This window comes from Monodelphis domestica, chromosome 5 (genome assembly GCF_027887165.1).
Source record: "Monodelphis domestica isolate mMonDom1 chromosome 5, mMonDom1.pri, whole genome shotgun sequence".
In the NCBI taxonomy this organism is placed as follows: domain Eukaryota; kingdom Metazoa; phylum Chordata; class Mammalia; order Didelphimorphia; family Didelphidae; genus Monodelphis; species Monodelphis domestica.
In genome coordinates, this window is record NC_077231.1 from 164,231,761 (window position 1) to 164,248,706 (window position 16,946).

Consider the following 16,946-nt stretch of genomic DNA (forward strand, 5'->3'; position numbering starts at 1 on the left):
AATTTTTTAATTTTCTAGTTATTTAAGAATTCTTCTTTTCTCTCCTATGTTTATTTTCCAGGTCAATTGTTTTTGAGATAAGATATTTCATATTTTCTTTTATTTCATTCTTTTCATTTTGCTTTATTCCTTGTTGTCTTGGGAAGTTATCTTTCCCTTGACAAATTCTAATTCTTAATGGATTGATTTCTTCCATGAGTTTTTGGATCTCTTTTTCCAATGACTCAATCTTTCATGATTTTCTTGATTTTCCCACATTGCTCTTACTCTTTTTCTAGTTTTTCTTCAACTTCTATCATTTGATTTATGAAGTCTCTTTTAAGCTCTTCCAAAAACTTTTTGAGCTTGTGACAATGTGGTGTTTTTCTTTTCTATTTTAGAAGTAGGTTCTTTAATTTCATTGTCCTCCAAATATGAACCCAGGTCTTCCTTGTGGCCATAATAACTATCTATAGTTCAGTTTTTTTTTTCCTTTGGCTTACTCTTTAAAAAATATATTTATTGGTCAAAGCAAGAGACCTAACTTTTAGTGTATGAAATGGTCTCTATTCTGTGTGTGTCTGTGTGTGTGTGTGTTGGGGGATACCTCATATTTCAGGATTTTTTTGCTTGTTATTTCCTAGGCCCTACTTAGTTCTTCAAATTTCTATTATCCAGAACAGGTATTGTCCTTGATCTCCCTGGCTCAAACCCCAGTCTGTAATTGACATCAAGTGCTCCGACTAGAGCTACCTCCCATAGTTCTGGCACTGCACACAGATAGCTGTCCTACTCCCTCCTCCCCCCCAGGGTTAGCAATCAGGGATTCTTCTTTCCTGTGGCTGACCATAGCCAGCAGAGTCCCAGCCCCTCAGCAAGTGCCCTCTCCAGTGTGTTCTTCCTCTTTGTTCTTCTCCTAAAGCCATAGCCTGGGACAAAGCCCTGCGCTGGTCAGTGTCTCTGGGCCCCTGAAGTCCTTCCCTATTTAGAGGTCAGTCCATAGCTAAGAATGAGTGCAGACCTCTGGAGCTAAGGCCATAGTGCAGCAGGTGCTCCCTGGGCTTGGAGCCTATGGACACTGGAATACAGATTCCCAGGTCCAGCTGACAAGGTTTGACCTGCCTACAGGGCTTATGGCTTGTTGACTCCTTGGTACTGGCTTCAGGGTATCTCCACCATCAGGTGATGCTACATCCAGAGATGTCAGAGACCTCTCTTCCAAGTTATCCCTTTGTGTTCTGCTTCCCTCCGGACTCTCTTCTATTTTTGTTGCTTTTAGCATTGATTCTATGGAGTTATGTCTGATTGTAGCAGAGTTTGAAGGGTAAGGCAGTCTCACTCCCTACTCTGCCATCTCCAATAATCCCCTCATCCTATGGAATCCTTGACTTTTAAGTTTTGGCTAAGCATGCTTAGGGGCAACTTGATGGCAGAGTAAAGTTCTAAGCCTTGAGTCAAGAAGACTTAAGTTCAAATCCAGCTTCAGACAATGACTAGCTGTGTTTCCCTTGGCCAGTCACTTACTTCAGTTTGCCTCAATTTCTTTATCTGTAAAATGTACTGCAGAAGAAAATGTCAAAACACTGGAATATCTTTTCCAAGAAAACATCAAATAGGGTCGCAAGATGTCAGACACAACTGATGCAAGTGAAGGACAAAAAGCAAACCTAAACATTTCCTTAGCAAAGGAAACTTTGGGGAATCAATTCTCACAATATCGCTGTCTCCTCCCACAACATTTTTCTTATTTCTCTTCCTTCTCACCTCCTCAGCTGATGTTTTTCTCAAAAGAAGACAAACATTGTATGTGTTTCATTCATAAATGAGTATTAAAAAGTATCCATTTCAATTTGATGACTTGATTAAGTTGAATATGTTTCACTTTGGATCCAGAAGGATCAGTGCTCTGGATTGTTTTAGTGAATAATGAGATGAAAAGTGAAAAAAGTCTGTATTCATTAGGATAATGTTGTCTAGGCACACTGTCTTTTTAAGCATTTTTTTCAGTATCCCACTAAAAACTGCACATCCGTGCAGAGTATAAAGACTTTGAATACATTTTAACTCTCAGAAGAGTTGTTCAAAGAACATTTATCAGACCTTTCTCAAAGAAGAAAATACTGGTGGTTCTTTTACTGAGAATTCTTCAATTCTTCCTTTTCTTCTTAGATAATGTCCTCTTCTATTGGCCATACCCAAAGGATTACTCAGAAATGGACCTCAGAGATGTGGGCACATACATTTGAAACTCATTCCAATTTCTTGGATTCAGAGCTCCACAATAAAACTGAATTTATTGAAAGATGTGGACTTGATGACTTTGTTTCAGTTGTACCATTGTTTCCATAGAATAGGTTAATTCAGTCCTGAAATAGATTTCAGAAGTCATTAGGCCCACAGAAAGTCTATTTCTATCCCAAACCTTGCACTGATTCCACCCTACCATTTATAAATACCAACCGTCCACCTACTACTTATCCCTATTTCCTTCTGTTGTTCGTAGCATCATAAATTCAGACAACTACCTCTAGCCACTTCCTTTCTCTTGCTCCCCAAAGCATACCATCTTTTTTTTTCCCATTAGGCCCACATTCTGATTCATAGTAATCTTGTCCTAGTTTCTATTAGATCCTTGGCATGTGGGTCATTGTTTATTTTCAGGGTTGAACTAAGTGGTACTGTTTTAAGTTTCCTTTTTCACAAATCACAGAGTTGCCAGACAGGACATAGTTCAAGTGAATGGCCTGCTAGGTCTAATTCCATTTTGCTTAAAGCAAAAGTTATGAAACAAAGTCACTCAGTACAAATAAAGGCATCCCCATGAGTCATAATTTACAGCTGGGTCAGTGTCGGGGATAATTCAGTGAAGTATTAATGAGAAAATGTGAGTTTGAAGTTGAAATTTTCGTGCTAGCAAAGAGAAAAAAGTAAGAATTTCAGGGAAAATAAATTATTATATTATATATCATTATAATAAAAATTATTAATCTTGTCAATGAGATAGGGTCATTTTTGTGGCACAAATATATATATATATACATATATATATATATACATATATAAATATAAGACTTTGGAAATAACCACAGGAAGTTTTTATCTCATCAGGAAAAGTCATGTCTCTTAAATTATGGACTTTCCAATAGGTGAGAATTGCTTTGTAATTTTTAAATCCTATATTCATATTCTCCTCCTTTATATTCTTCCCTTTTATTTTTTCCTTCAATCAACTCCCTCTATATAATTGCCAGTTTCAACAGCTCAGTAAAAGACAAAATTCCCCTCCTAATGCTCCATTCTGGTAGAAATTTAATTCTTCCATGTTTATTTATGTGTCTGGAATATGGGTTTTTGCAATCCTCATCTATCATCCAAGGGTTCGACAATAGGGCTCATTACTTTGAGGATTTATAGCTGATTCTCGCTAAAATATTTAATCTGATTTACAGTAGAAGTAGAGGTTTGAGAACACATACATTTTGATATATGTGCAAACATAGTCAATTTGTTTTTTAAAAAACTCCTTAAAAACACTTTGTCTTTTTCTACTATTGTTCTTGTATTGACTTTGCAAGTATTTTAAAAGAGCTTCAACTTTGAGTAAATTTGATCTCAGGCAGTATATACAGTTTAATCTCACATTTTAGGACTTAGCTACAGACATCTTTGATGTTTTAGGTAGCATGTTCCTTACTTTTCATTAAAGACTGACTTAAATCTTATATAATTTTCATAAGATACCTAAAATATGAGTGGAAAAAATCAGAAATCATTCAAACAACCATTTGTAGGGTTTTTTTCTCTTTTGCTTCATAGAAGGAATAGTAGATCTGGGAGAGACCTGAAATATCATCTAGCTCAAGCTTTTCACAGATGAGGAAATTAATGTCTAAAGAGGTTAAATATGACTTTCCCAAAGTTACATGGCTTCTTTAGAGTAGAAAAGGGATTAAGAACCAGGTTTTCTGACCACTGTTCAGTGCTTTTTCTACTCCATTCTACTATGTAGTAGTAGATTTTATAATCTATATCTATAATCAGTTTGGCTAATCTTTAATTGGATTTTTAAAAATATACCATTTCCTTCCCTGTTTACTATGGCTTGAATATTAATTTAGTAACATAAAGTAGAAAATCTGCTTACATTTTAGCTTAGCTAAAGGCTAAAGCTTAGCCAAAGGCCAAAACCACTATTTTTGTTAATAAAGCAGATGCTGCCATTGTTCAATTTATAGGAGAATACACTGAATCAATTCTTTCCTTCTTTTCATTCCTCCCCATTTTCTCCTTACATTCCTCTCTCCCTTTCTTCATTTTATGATTCCTCCATCACTACCTTTTTTCCTTCCAACTTTCATTCTTTTTTTCCTTCTTTTCAAGACAAAAAACATTTTTTGGTACATAGAATTTGGTATTCACCTTAGCTAAAGTTTATTTTAATACAGAGTACAAACATAAACCCATAAATTAAAACTGAAGCCAACTCCCTATAAATAGTTAGGCAAGAGAACACATAAGACTGATTTAGACAGAACATTCCACCATTTTAAAAAATAATTGTTTGTTTAAAAATGTAGAAAGGTCATGCATTTTAACTTTAACAAGACTGTAACAACATCATTATTATATTTAACCTAAGGTTTATTATCATTTATTATTAAATCCCTTTTCACAGATGTAGTCAATATATATTTTTCTTTGAGTTTTTCTTCCTAATATAGAGATAGAATATATCTGTATTTCTTCTGATTTTTATTAAAATTTTCAAATGCATCATTTTTGATGGTACAATATCATTCTACTACATGAATATATTGAAATATATTCTGTTATTCCCAAATTACTGGACAGATAGTTTGCTTCCAAATTTTTTCTCCATCCTACAAACAGTGCTGCTATAAATTTTCAAACAGCTAGATCTTTTTGTCCTCTAAATAACTTCCTTTATGTAAAAAACTAATACTGATATCACTGTTATTTCTTCCAATTCCATATTATTTTCCAAAACTGTTTTTCTAAATTAATAGCTTAATGAGTAGGGAATTCAGAATGCCATTTCCCCCCACAATTTTCCCTCAACATTGTGTTATTTTGTATTTGAACACTTTTTTTCTTCCTCATTAAACACATTATTTGGTGTACATTTTGCCTACTCCTTAAATGAAGCTAATTTTTTTTTCATCTTAAAATTCAGAAATAGAGGTAGAGTTGAGTAGAAAACTTGTTAAAGAGATTAGCTGAAATTACCTTATTCCCATTACTATTTGACATTCCCATCCAATCTTTTCAATTTCTCTTTCTAGACACTGTACTAAAATATGTTGTATAATATGTACATTTTAATTTTATTTTTACTATTATTTAGTAATGTCTAACTTTTTGTGATCTCATTCAAAGTTTTATTGGCAAAGATATTGAAGAGGTTTGCCATTTCCTTCTCCAGTTTATTTTGCACATGAGGAACTGAAGCAAACAGTTGAGTGACTTGCCCAGGGTCACATGGCAAGTTAATGTCTGAAGCCAGATTTTAAGTCAGGAAATTGAGTCTTCCTGTCTCCAGATATGGCATTCTATCTGCTGGGCCAAATAGTTGCACTTTTATTTGAAAACTTATTTTAGAAAGACAAGTAACAAAAAAGAAAAATCAAAGAGTAGATTTGGTAAACTGATTCTCTGATTACCAACTATTGCTTCATCTTCTATCTAGAGCATTTATATAAAAAAAATTTAGCTTTCTTTGATAGATAGGTAAAAAAATGATCCAAAGCACTAATTATTACATTCTAACCTGAAAACAAGAATTTGGGGGTTTTAAACATGACTGAATTCTTTTCATATGAAGCAGTATAAAAGGCTCCTTCCTTTATATTCCATTCCAAAAGGTGTCGGATTCTCTCTACTGACTCTGTTCTCTGGAACTTAGAGTCATCTTCTCTTTGATATTCCACCTCACAGGGAGTAGGTGCTATAACAGCATACTTGGTAGCCATTCTTCTATAAGAAAACAAGCAACTCTTACCTTGCCATTTTAGAATCAATACTTTGTGTTGTTTCCAAAGCAGAAGAGCAATAAAGTCTAGAAATGGGAGTTAAGTGACTTGCCCAGGATCATACAGATAGGAAGATTCTGAGGTCAGATGGAACCCAGGACATCTCAAGGTCTGGTTCTCAATCCACTGAGTCACCTGGCTGCCCCCTCTCACCACACTTCTGGAGTGAAAAAGAAGTGATAAGTGACAGAGAAAATGTACAAAACTTCAATTATTCACTCAATGGTATTTTTCTACATAGAATCAGAATGCAGAATGTCAAAACAAAAGAACCTTAGAAATCTTCAAGTCTGTTGGTTTTCAAAGCAAGGTGTAATTTTAACTGTATATGCAACAAATTTGTGAATTTTAAGTTTTTGTAGATCAAAGGAAATTCATGAATAATTTTCATCTAAATTTTATCCACTTATATGGCAAGTATAATATCCCCATGATAAATTATTTGTACCTATTATGTATATGACTAATCTCAAAACACATCATAAGTTAAATTTGCAATGAACAGCTATGCATAAGTAAATCTCCCAAATTTTCTATTATATTGCCAACTTTAACTTTCAGTGTGGATACAACGTAATGTGCTAACAAAAAAAAAAATGAGAACAAGCAATCTGACCAAACCCAGTACTTCATTTTACCTATGAGAATACTGTGACCTGACATATTATATTTAAGTGGAGAAAAAGAGCTACTTAGAATATATTTACTCATGCCAAAATCTGGATTGATGTTTTAGTGATTTTATTGACTTCCTGATTATTTTGACACTTAATATTTTGGCATGATTTTGACCCTGATTCCATATTCTTATTTCTGGATCCCTCTTGTTCAAGTTTGCTCCCAATATCTTTCTAATTAGTTGACCAAATAAAACTATAAATTCAGATATGACAGGCATTAGATGTTGCATTTAAGGAAGAGCAACATTATATGAAGTGATCAATAATTCATAGGAGAAAAATAATATTTCATGTATAACATTTTATGACTTACAGAGTATTTATGTTCTTCATACTTATGTGTGGATTATGGACAATAAAATGAACATGAAATATTAACAGCAGAAAGTAAATGGAGTCTCAGACATAAACATGACTTGGGATGAGACTCTCAAGTAAAATATGGTCATGAAAGTATATATCTTATTCAAAATAGAATGGGTCACTTGTTTATGAAGTTAACTCATGAAGTTGAAAGATAAATCACATTAGAAAGACTTGCAAGCCTTTCAGGACTTATATAATGGCAGCAAAATAGAAGTGATATAATAGAAGTAGCCTGCAGGCTACCCATATATAATGCTCTTGCGAGATTTCAATAATATAGGTATTTGTTGAAAGTCTCCTTCATCTAAAAGCAGAACATCAGTAGATTCATGTCTTTTCTTGCTGTCACTTTTACTTCTTAGAAGATAAAGGATTCAATGAATTAAAATAACCAACTATATCTAATTCCATCAAAAGCCAGCCAAAAAAGGCTGGTTATGAGAACCGTGAGAGAAATTGACCAGGTCATGTTGAAATTAATGATAACCAAGGAGAACACTGTCAGAACATAGGCTAACTTGTACACTAACCTAGAGAAAAGAAAGTTTCTACAAGTTCAAAGACATAATCAGTAGGATGCCCATGGCTTACAACTTAAAAAAAAAAGAGAGAGAGAGAGAAAATAGCTCGAGAGGAATCAGAAACACTAAGAAAAGTAATTCAGACAATTATGGTTAATGCCAATGAGAATGAAAAATAGAATTCATTTTAAAAGACTGATATGACTTCATAGGGAACTCTCTAACAAGCAGATTTTAAAATAATATGCACAAAATGAAAGCAAAGGGACCTCTCAAGTGAACAGGATCAAAGGATATGAAAAAAGAACCCCACAGACCTGTAAGAATATACTTAGGAAGATTAAACTTCAGAATAAGGTAAGGCTGGAGAACTAGGGTAGGAAATGCTAAGGACAATAAAAAGCATTTGATCTGATTTATGAGAAAGATGAAAGGAATAGAGCCACTACTGTTAACAGACAACAGAGAGAGCAAACTATTTTATATATCCTATTTTTCTTCTGTAATATTAACCAAAGAGATTATGTTAATGTTTCTTCTAGAATTGCTAATGGATTGCAGAATGGGGTAGAGGAAAACAGTGGTTGAGGAAAGCCTAGAATGTTAAAAAGCTGTCATTCAATTAAGTTAATAAAAGAGGAAAATGTATTTTATAAATGATCATTAATCTACTTTAATGACCATTTAAATATTTTGAATACAGAACTATAGGAAAGTAGAACTGATAAAATTAGTCATGAAATTTACTGAATTCATATCAAACTTTTTTCATTTCTATGCAGAAATACAATATGTAAAATCAGCTTTCTTTTCTACTTTTCCTATCGAATTCAACATACATTTATTGAGTGCTTACTGTATGCACAAAACTAAGACCCAAGAACACAGACAAGAAGCAAAATTTCCCTTGTCCTTACAAAACTTTCATGTTACAGTGGGAAAGGTAGGAAAAAGCAAGGTAGAGAATAATGGATACAAAAGAGAAATTTATACAAAGTACTTCATACATACAAAGACTATTTCATAAAGTAGAAACCATGTTTTCCTAGAAGATTAGTGAAGGAAGGCTACATGGAAGAGTCACCCGATACAGGCCTAGAAGAAAGATAAAGAGCCTAGAACATATCTTTCAAAGAGTGGATGAGTGAGTAAATGATGAAAACTTGGAGGTAGTGAGAATTCTTATTCTCTCTAAAGTTTGGTAATAAAAGAATGAAGAACTATAGGATAATAGCCTTTAGATGACTTCAGACTTCTTGAAGAATAATATAGTTATGGGTAATGACACTGGACTAGAAACTGAAACTAGATCACTAAAATATATTGATTTGCCATGTAGGTATCTACAGCCTCTTTAGGATTTCAGAATTTCTTCATCCCCTGAAGATTTATGCTAGGTAGGTAATTTTTTAAACATCATATAGAATTCAGCCTTTGCCTTTCAGAATATCATAAACCATGCCTTCCTGTCCTTTAACATAGAAGCTACTAGGTCCTGTGTAACCCTGACTGTGGCTCCACACTATTTGAATTGATTCCTTCTAGAATTTTTTTCCATTAATTAATTAATAATTTAAAAAAAATTTCCATTAATTCAACAATTCAATTAAAGAAGTATATCATGCATATCACATGTGCAAAGGAATATCCCCTGAAGTAGCACCCCAAACATTTTAATCTTATGATTTTTCATATCTATGTACTGCTGCTTTAGATTGGTTTTTCATTGTGATTTTTTATTAGTAACTTCTGGATTGAATTTCTTTTTAATGTACTCCTATCTGCTTTCTAGTCCAATGTCTTTTCTTCAGATGGCTTTATCCACAAAAACTGTCCTCAATAGGATCTTATGAATCAAAGGTATAAGATATTTTAAATACCTTTTATAATGAGAGATAAATTTCTTCTTTAAAATGTCCTTACCTTCTTACTATCAGTTCTAAGACAGAAGAGTGGTCAAGGCTAGGCAACTGAGGTTAAGTGATTTTCCCAGGGTCACACAGCTAGAAAGTATCTGAAGCCAGATTAATGAATTTTAATAATATTTTAAATAACCCATACCTATAAATCTATATAAAATATAACGGATAAAGTTGTAAGAAAAAACTAGCCTAATTATTAATCCTAATATTGGAATGATATGGTTATTGTACTTGACTTCTTATCAATTAGCCCTTTATAGATTCTTCCTGTTCAGTCCTTCCTCCATGCCATTCAAGTTTATTTTACCCATTTGTTTTCTCTCTTGTTTTGTATCTGAGAAATAGAGCATGCATTTTGGGAAAAGTAGTATCGTATCCAGTTTATGAGTCAAACACCAATCATCAATGCTGATCTACATAAGTTTAACCTAGAATTTGTAGCTACTTTGAGGTATAAACTCCAACAATAATATACATTATTGACTTTAGAGATGTTCACTCTGATCCTAAGTGATCAACTATACCATTTTACATACTGATATCTTAGAAGAGCACTAGAAGAGTCAAGAGAGTTGGGTTTAAAATTAAATTGTGGTTGAGACTTTGAATATATAATAGGTGGTTTTATTAAGTGGTCACCAGGGATTTAATTTCTAAATCCCAAAATGAATTACTAAAATAAATAAAATTTATGGTAGTTTATTTATAATATTTACAATAGAAGGAAGATATTAAGGAGAGAGAGAGAGACAGAGACAGAGACAGAGAGAGAGAGAGAGAGAGAGAGAGAGAGAGAGAGAGAGAGAGAGAGAGAGAGAGAGAGAGAGAGAGAGAGAGAGAGAGAGAGAGAGAGAGAAAACTCTGGCTTCTTCTGATACCAGTTAGAATCTCTAAGCCCCAACCAGAGCAAGAGAGTCTCAAGACGCCTCCAGAAAGGTGGGGTCACTAAGTCAGCTTATCACTCACCAACTATGATAATCTTAAAGAAGTCTGGGTGTCTACCTTCTGGTCGCTCCTTTGAGTCAGTGCCCGAATGTTCCCATGTGAATGCCCAACTCTCCGAATCTCTGAATGTCTGTGTTCCCTTCAGCTCTGAATGACTGATCCTTCACTTCAAGCCCACGTGACTGTTCTCTTCAGTCTTTTTTTCCTCTATTTAAAGACCTTTTCTCTTGTGTCACCTCCTCTAAATGTTCATGTCTACCAATCACAGCAGACACTTTTCTCCAGGACTGCCCATTCTTTAGTTCTCACCTTCTCTGGTTAGATTCTATCTTTTTGGGTTACTTAACACCTCTTTTGTTAAGTTCACCTTTTGTAGTTACTTAACATCTTTTTTGTGATTAATTCACCTTTTGTAGTTACTTTAACACCTTTTTGTGGTTAAAATCTAAAAAATAGATTGTAGTTTATAATTCTAGCTTCACTATAAAGGAAGAGCTAAGTACCTTCATTGTTGCAATCAGGAGATTACAATTTTATCTTCACAATAAAGAAAGAGCTAAGTATATTCATTGTTGTAATCCAGAGATAGATAAATACAATCTTCGCAGGTTCAAATCTAAACTCTAAGGATAGTGATCACAAGTCACAACTATTCTGATCATATTTTCATCATCTCTCAAATAGAGATAAAAATATTGACCACCACATACTCTCCAATGCCATTGCATGGAAATTGCTTTACAAGATTAAAGTACTGTGTAGGGGTGGTATACTCTGTTATTGTGAAAACTGACTGATGATAGAAGATGGCACACATATTAATGTTATTCTGTAAAGCATGACATATAGATGAGCTAATTTGCATGGTAATACTATTCATCATACACAATAAAAGATATCTAGCATAGTAATGTCTTATTATCATAACCAAACCTTTTGGTAAGGGGAAGGAGGGATTTTTAAAATGATAATTATGATTTCATCTATTTGTGGAGCTTCCTATAAAGCATTCCATCTACCAATATAGATTACCACCTAATCTGAAACTTAAATTTTTTTTTTTAATTAAAAACCCTTACCTTCCATCTTGGAGTCAATACTGTGTATTGGCTCCAAGGCAGAAGAGTGGTAAGGGCTAGGCAATGGGGGTCAAGTGACTTGCCCAGGGTCACACAGCTGGGAAGTGGATGAAGCCAGATTTGAACCTAGGACCTCCCATCTCTAGGACTGGTTCTCAATCCACTGAGCTACCCAGCTGCCCCCTGAAACTTAAATTTTTAAGTTTCATAGATCCTTTTGACTATCTGGTGATGCCAATGACCCCCTTCTCAGAATGTTTTAAACTCATAAAATAAATTTTATAGAGTTTCAAATGAAACCAACTCTCCTAATATGGTTATCATATTTTTAAAAAATTATGGCCCCTAGATTAAGAACAAACATAAGAATGTGTGTTCCAATGAACAGAATAAATTTGGTATTTTCTTTGGGAAATAAAGAAGCACATATTTATCTTAACCCACATACTTTGCTGGCTCATTTCACAGTATTCTCAAAGATTGTCACCAGTGTTGTATCTTGTGAATTCATCCCAACTTAAGAGTAACTTGAAAGTTGTATAGCTTTTCTTCTTGTCACTGTAGCAGACTTAAATGACCAGCAAATATGTCTTGACTCATTTCTTTCTAGGCAATTTCAAAGCATGGAGGCAAATGGGGTAGTTTTCCTTGATGAGATTGCAGACAAGTAATAAAGATGTATTATATTCTGCTTAAATTTGCACCAAGCATGGTCTTACTATTGAGCCATAAGGAGACTCAATTCTAACAATGGAAGATGAGATTAAAATAGTGTAAACGGAATAAGGAATGTTCTGGTAAATAAATGAGAATGTGTAACTGTTGTGTCAATAAATCACCGTAAATGTGTTCAACCTCAATACTAAGAAGCTTCTCAAGAGAGAAAAACAATGTTATTTTATTGAAAGCAAATTAAACTGTTACACTTTTGAGTGCCCCAGTAAGCTCTTCCTTTTCCTCTTCACCACTATTGGATCTATTTTAATTATATGTGTGACAATTGATAAATGGTATAGTCTAAGCAAATCACATCAGTAGGATGTCTGGTGACTGGCTTTCTTCTTTATATAGAAGTTGATATGGAACCAAGTTTAACAAAGGTGTGTGATCTGGGGAGATAAAAGTCACTTTTACTCCAATGGTTGTTTACTTAGGATATACTTTTAAATAGATAATAACTTGGAATAATACATCATACAATTTTTAAAAATCATGGAATCTAAGTTAAGAACATGTATACAACTACAAAACTAGCTTTGGAGAACTGAAGCCTTGGGTTCAAGTATAACTTCCAACCTCTGGCAAGTCATTTCACCTCTCTATGCCTTCAGGCAACCCTCTCTCTACAATAAAGATTCTTAATCTGGGACCGAGGACCTTGTGGGGTTTTTCTTAACACATTAATAATATTAATCCATTATCATTGGTTTTCCTTTGCAATCTTATGCAAACTATATGTATATATATATATATATTTATAGGCACTTAAAAACATGTTTTGAGAAGGCAGTCTAACATGCACACAAACGTTAAATTTCAGATGAGATGTTAATCTGTACAGGACAAGAGAGTTCCTCTTAGGGAGCAAAACAAAAAAACCAAATGAAAAACTTTTATAATATATTGCATTAGGTAAACCACAAGAATAAATTGAGGTTGGATGAAAAAGAGGTAAAAAATCTTAGCTAGAGACAAACCATCATGTCATAAGAGTAAGAGCTACAAAATGCTGGTATGACCAAATAGTTACTTATGAACAAATTTTCCAGGGAATAACTCTGGGCTCAGCTATTCTTTGAATTAAATTCATAGTTATCCTTAGAGTATACTTGGAAAGGATGACCAGCTTTTGAAAATAGTTGAAATCCATGGCCCAAGGCTTATGCTAGATGAGGTGTGATATGATCAAAACTGTATTTGTGGCATTTTATTTTGATTTCATATGTAGGATAAATTGAAGGAAAGACTAGAGATACCAAAAGAGGAATCTGCAGAGGCATTAAGATTAATTGAGCTTGAAGTTGCCATAATGAACATCAAAAGCAAACATTTATTAATCACCTGCTTTGTTCAGGGTATCCTGCTAGAAGCCAGTGATATTTCAGTGGGAAGACAGGATATATACATAAAAAATCAACTGTATAAAGTATATTGTATGATATGATATATTATAACAAATAAATGATAACTAACAAGAGTAAAAGAGTACAGAGATCCATCCTCAAGGGCCAGCAGTTTGGGAAAGATATAACAGAAAAGATGGAATTGGAGCTGAGCCTTGAAGAAAGGAAGGGACTTAAAAAAAAAACAGAGAGGAGGCTATGAATGAGCAAAGACTCAAAGTGAGTAAGTCAAGTTAGCTAAATGGAATAGATGGGTTGCAAAATACAAGACTGGGAAATAGGAATTGGAAATATAGATAGGCAGAAGGCGCTTCAGGGTCTGGTTGGGGGGATCAATGCAGCAGATAATTTGAAGGTTTTTGAGAGAAAACATCCTGTGTGCAGAATGTGTTTTAGGAAGATGAGTCCTGCTGTTCTATAAATGGCTTATACAAGGGAGAGGTTAGTGGCAAGGGAAACAGGAAGTATACAGTTGAAATAGTCTAAGCAGGAGGTGATGAATGCCTAGATTAGGTGATGATAGGAGAAATGTAAAGGAAAGATCAAAGAAATATTACAGAGGAAGACAAAGCAAGATTTTATGACTGTCTAGATGGCAAGTCTAGATATTTTTTAAGTAACAATATTGAATAAGAATGAGCACCATTATGTAGAGGTTGCTCTTTCCTAAGGAGAATAATGCTATTGGCAGCTGCAGAAAGCCATCTCGCTATGATTAATTTAAAGGAAGCTGGTGTCAGTTCCATGAGGTCATGAATAAAAACCCTCATTTGCCAGAAAAAAATTTTGTGAATGCTTTATAGAACTTGGCCTCTGATCGCTTGGGCCAAACCACAACTCTGATTTAGATACTACTTCTTGCGTCTAACCATCAATTTATGCCTCCCTTCCATAAATATATTCCTAGAACTGACTGATCCTTCTCAGTCAATAAGAAATTCACAACCCTCTGTGTGAGAAACTTCAGGGCTTTTCCTTTGCTCCTTTCCTGTTTCAAGAGGCTCCAGGATTCATCATGAATGGAAGGTCTTCATTTCTAACCCATGACAAGTATTAGGGAAGTCATTTAACTCTTCTGATTTTGCATTTTTGTCTCTAAAATAAAAACCTTGAATTAAATAATTCCCCATGACCCTTCCAGCTCTAAATCTGTAAGATGTTGATCCTATCTCCAGGGCCAGACAGAACAGTGCTACAAAAGCTAAGAAATGGAATGGTTTTGCTTTAAAACTTTTTTGATGTTTCTAGTTCTGTTGCTTATTGGCAGTTGAATATTGAGAATCGTTTATTTCTCCAATAAGAATATAAGCTACATTTGTCTGACCATCAGACAAGCTAAGAGCTAGGAGAACTGTCATATTTGGGGGGAGGGGATTAGGAAAGAGGTATCTTGAGGTATTTCCTGCCTTTACAATAGATTTATTTTCTTAATTATTCCTTTTCCCATGACAAATGGGATATGTGTAAATGTTTGACACAGCAACTTCTCCAAAGGATAACCTAAGGTGCCTCCACTGTTAATATAAGTTTTGGCATCTGCTAACTGCACAACAATTCAATATAACATATTGTGCCCGGTAGACACCATTACTGTGTAATCAAAGGAATAGATATCTATAACATAGATTCATAGACACACACACACACACACACAATCACATTATGTTCACCCATTGTTATTCTGTGATATACAAGTTGAAGTTGAATATACAAGTTTGCAAGTTGAGATTGGTTGCCAGGAAATCTGCCCTGATTTGTGATGACTTTCATTGACCTACCTAAAGACACCTGCATGTGTCAGTACAATTGGGTTAGTTCAGCAGTACCATATGTGGATGGATTTGAAGCCCAGGAGCACTTAGAATAAATGGTTTCAGTAGGTTCCATTTGGTTAACACCAGGACAATGACATGTATCTTGTGTTGGTAAATTTCCATTATCTGTTTTCTTCAAGTTTGCTTATTTATTCTAGGGACACAGCTTTAGAAAAGCTTTGCATCTATTTTTCTGAAGTACAAACTTGGAAAAAAAAGTTAAGTAAAGTTTACAGTATAAAATATGAAAATGTGGTCATATATAAACTTATTCTTGGGATAGAGAATAATGAGAGATACTTACAAAAGGAAACACAAGCTTGCCTCCAACTTGTCATCTAGCATTTACTGTATTCCTTTTCAAGGGATATATAGGATCATGTAGTCATTTTGAAAAGTTTAACCATTCTTACAGTGACAGCCTGTACCAAGGCACAAAGGACTGCCATTTGTTTTGTCACTTGTGAGCAATGGACTTTTTTGTAGCATTTCATCTGGTGGAAGGGCATTCTTAAAAAAAAAATGGAAAGATTAAGTGTATATCATATGCAGTAATTTAATACGTGTAAAAGAAAAACAGAGCTTTCCAAATTCTGGTTGTCATATCAATTGCTTAAAAATGAGCAAAAAAGTGTTTCCTAAGTGCCCCCTAGGTATTTCATTTGTTTCCCTTTGTGTTGTCATCAGCACTTTAGTAACTTCATGAACCACTCTATCAATTACTATGTTGTTTTTCTCTCCCCTTTCTCCTCTGTTCTGTTACACAGTGTTCTTGGCTCTAAGGACACTGACTCTCTTTTTCTTTCACTGGTTTTCATTCTTTGACAAGCACCTTTCTATCATATTATTTCACCCATTATAATCATTACAATTAGAAAGCAAGCTAATTATACCTAGGACTATATTAGAAACTGTGAATGAAAACTACCATTTCCTCACCTCTAGGAGATTACAATTGAAATGAGACACACTGATTTAAAGTATATATAGAGAGAACAAATAGTTGGATAAGAATATTATACCAGTAGCTGAATAGACAAAAAAAAATAGCATCTCATTCAGGTCCAGGGTGATGAATGCATCTTCAAGGTAAAAACATGAACAAGTGACTAGGACAGAAATCTTCACAATAGTAGCTTAGGAAAAAGGTATCGTTTTCTCTAACTCGGAAGGCAGGAGTTTGTAGAACAGGTATATTGTCAAGAATTATTTTAACTGACCAAAAGAGGGATTTGAGAAGAGTTAGGGGGATAGTTTTAAGTTCATGTCACCACTTTGGAAAGGCCATAAAAGGACTAAATGGAGTGAACTATCAAAGGACACTTCCAGGGAGCTCCTGTCAGCAACCATGTTCATTTTTTCTTGACCATTCTACCTATATCCCAAGAAGTCCAGGAAAGCAAGTGCTACCTGTTTTCTAGGCAAGTACTCAATTTAATACTAAAACTTAATCCTCCTTTTTCTTTT

At 34.2% G+C, this 16,946-nt stretch overlaps 1 protein-coding gene across 21 annotated transcripts in view; it reads left to right on the top strand.

Annotated features, from left to right (window-relative positions):
* Nucleotides 1–16,946, top strand: part of MAGI2 (membrane associated guanylate kinase, WW and PDZ domain containing 2) — a 1,718,964-nt gene that overhangs the window by 1,169,049 nt on the left and 532,969 nt on the right. The window lies entirely within an intron of this gene.